We start from the raw sequence: 3717 nt of genomic DNA, 5'->3' as shown, positions 1-3717 counted from the left end.
CTGTAATCCCAGCACTTCAAGAAGCTGAGGTGGGAAGATAGCCTGGGCAATATGGGGAAGGAAAGAAGGAAGGAAGGAAGGGAGGGAGGAAGGGAAGGAGGAAGGAGGGAGGAAGGGAGGGAGGGAGGGAAGGAAGGAAGGAAGGGAGGGAGGGAGGGAGGATCTTAAAAAAAAAAAAAAAAAAGCTTGAGAGTTGTGCTGTTTCCAGACACCAGAGCAGCCCTAGAAGAAGACCTGAAATTCATTCATTCAACAAATATTTATTGAGCACCTAAGTGCCAGGAGAGAACAAGGAAGATAACCCTGCTCTCTTGGAGTGAACATTCTAGGATAGTTTGGGATTACGGATGCAATACAAACATAATATTAATAACAATGATTTATATACATAAGCAAACAGACCAACCCTCAGGAGTACAAAAAAAGATGTTTTGTTACAAACACCCTATAATTAAAAAATAGCCAGAGGCAGTCATGTCACAGAAAATTTGGGAATCCGAATCTGCAACCAAATGTAGTAATATCAAAAAGCAACATTAAAACTACTGTAGTGAACAATATGAAGAGACACAGGAATAGATGGGGAAGAAACAAAGACTTTCTTTTAATGAATTTACTGAAGGTCTTAGTTGAAAAAAGAATCCTTCTTGTAAGTCCAAGACAGACAAAACATTACTATTTAGAACCACTTCCTTTTTTTTTTTTTTTCTTGTTTTTTTTCTTGTGACAGAGTCTTGCTCTGTCACCCAGGCTGGGGTGCAGTGGCATAATCTCCGCTCACTGCAACCTCCGCCTCCCGGGTTCAAGTGATTCTTCTTTCTCAGCCTCCCCCGAGTAACTGGGACAACAGGTGTGCGCCACCACGCCCGGCTAATTTTTTTATATTTTTAGTGGAGACGGGGTTTCACCATATTGGCCAGGCTTGTCTCGAACTCCTGACCTCGTGATCTGCCCACCTCGGGCTCCAAAAGTGCTGGGATTACAGGCGTGAGCCACTGCGCCCCGCCTAGAACCACTTCTAAGTGAAAGGAGGGAGCAGATACTAAAAGCTCAAGGTGTCAGCAAATTCTTTGTTCTGTTTAACAAAGTAGATGGCTTTTCTTCTTCTTCTTTTTGAGATGGAGTCTCCTCTGTCTCCCAGGCTGGAGGTAGATGGCTATTTTTAATTCACTGAACACTTTGTAGCTATTGAAGAGGTTAAAGTAGACCAGAAGCTATTTATAAATAGGGATTAGGAAACGAGTTTGGGGGGCTAATCCTAGAGAAAAGTGAGAGAAAAAAAAAGATGAAAGCGGCTGGGCACGGTGGCTCACGCCTATAATCACAGCACTTTGAAAGTCCGAGGCGGGTGGATCACCTGAGGCCAAGAGTTCAAGACCAGCCTGGCCAACATGGTGAAATCCCATCTCTGCTAAAAGTACAAAACTAGCCAGGTGTGGTGGCATGTGCCTTAATCCCAGCTACTTGGGAGGCTGAGCAGGAGAATCACTTGAACCCAGGAGGCAGAGGATGCAGTGAGCCAAGATTGTGCCACTGCACTCCAGTCTAGGTGACAGAGCAAGACTGTCTCAAAAAAAAAAAAAAGTTATCAAAGACCTTCTCGTTGCTAATTCTAATGAAGTTTTCAGGCCTCATCTTATTAGACCACTTTGCAATATTTGACACACTTGGCCACTCCTCCTCCTTAGAACTCCATACTCTTTCTAGATCTCCATACTCTTCCTAGTTGCCCATCTACATCATAGTCACCCACTCTCTGTCTCGTTTCTCTCTTTTCCCCAATTCTAAACACTGAACATTTCTATTTTCTACTACTACTCCCTTACTTATCTCACTCTGTTTCATCCCATTCATAAACTGGTATCTCCCAAATGTGTATATCCAGCCTGGACCCCTCCTTTGAACTTGACTCTCATCTGTCCAGTAGGCATCTCCACTTGGATGTCTAATTGGCATTTCAAATTTAATGTTAAAGCCAACCTCCCGCTACTCCTGTAGTCATCTCTACCTCAGTATATGACAACCCCAACCTTCCCGTTGGTCAGGACAAACACTGGGAGTTATCCTTGACTTCCTTCTCTTCTATCTAATAGAAAAATCCTATTAGCTCCATCTTCAAGATATATCACTTCTCAGCCGAGCGAGGTGGCTCACACCTGTAATCCCAGTACTTTGGGAGGCTGAGGCGAGTGGATCACCTGAGGTCAGGAGCTCAAGATCAGCCTGGCCAACATGGCGAAACCCTGTGTCTACTAAAAATACAAAATTAGCTGGGTGTGGTGGTGCATGCCTGTAATCCCAGCTACTTGGGAGGCTGAGGCAGGAGAATCGCTTGAATCTGGGAGGCGGAGGTTGCAGTGAGCCGAGATCGCGCCATTCCATTTCAGCCTGGGCAACAAGAGCAAAACTCCATCTCAAAATCTCAAAGAAAAAAAAAAAAAGATATATCACTTCTCATTACCTTGGGTACTTCCAACCTGTCCAAGCTGCCCTCATCTCTTAAATTGTTGTGAGAGCTCCTTGCCCTTGACTCCTATAATCTATTTTCAACACAGCAGCCCAAATGAACATTTTAAAACCTAAGTTGGATGTGACTTCTTCTCAAAACTTTCCAATAGTGTCTGTTCCATTCACTCAGTCTTCATACAAGGTCCTGTTGTATTTGGCTTTCTATTGCCTCTCTAACCTCATATCCTGCTACTCTCCCCTCTCCAATACCCCCTCCCCACTCATTCCTATACCAGCTACACTGGCTTCCTTGCTATTTTTCAAACATATCAGCATATTCTCACCTCAGAACCTTTGACGCCTCACATTTCCTGGAATGATCTTATCCTAGTTATTCCCATGACTTGCTGTCACCTCCTTCAGGTCTTCTCTAAAGGTCATGAGGCTTCTGGTCATGAAGCCTTCCCTAGCCACTTTTTTTCCAATTCCAACAGCCCTACTTACCTACACACACACATGCACACACACATTCCTAGGTCCTATTTTCTGCTTTAGTCCCAAAGTGCTTATTATGGCCAGGTGCAGTGGCTCACACCTAAAATCCCAACAAGTGTAGGAGACCCAGGTGGGCAGATCACTTAAGCTCAGGAGTTCAAGACCAGCCTGGGCAACATTGGATGACCCCATCTCTAAAAAAAAATAGCCAGGTGTGGTGGTGCACACCTGTAGTCTTAGTTACTCAGGAGGCTGAGATGGGAGGATCACTTGAGCCTAGGGAGATCAAGGATGCAGTGAGCCATTATCTTGCCACTGCACTCTGACCTGGGAGACAGTGAGACTGTTTCAAAAAGAAAAAAAAAATTTTAAGTACTTATCACCACCTAACATACTGTTTTACTTATTTGTAAATTCTTTGAAGGCAGAATGTCTGCTTACTGCCATATTCCCATTAGTAAACAGTCCACAGCACTTAGTAGGAAGTTTTTTTTTTCTTTTTTTCCCGAGACTGGGTATAAATCTATAGCCCCACAGGAGTGCAATGGTGCAATCATGGCTCACTGCAGCCTTCAACTGCTGGGCTCAAACAATCCTCCCTCCTCAGCCTCCCTAGTAGCTGGGACTATACACTACTGTGCCTGGCTAATTTGTGTGTGCAGAGATGAGGTCTCACTTTGTTGCTCAGGTTGGTCTTGAACTCCTGGCCTCAAGCAATCCTCCCACCTCAGCCTCCCAAAGTGCTGGGAAGTAGGTAGTATTTTCTTTTTTTTT

The sequence above is a fragment of the Colobus angolensis genome, unplaced genomic scaffold, assembly GCF_000951035.1.
Source record: "Colobus angolensis palliatus isolate OR3802 unplaced genomic scaffold, Cang.pa_1.0 Scaffold151, whole genome shotgun sequence".
In the NCBI taxonomy this organism is placed as follows: Eukaryota; Metazoa; Chordata; class Mammalia; order Primates; family Cercopithecidae; genus Colobus; species Colobus angolensis.
This window is presented reverse-complemented; position numbering follows the sequence as displayed.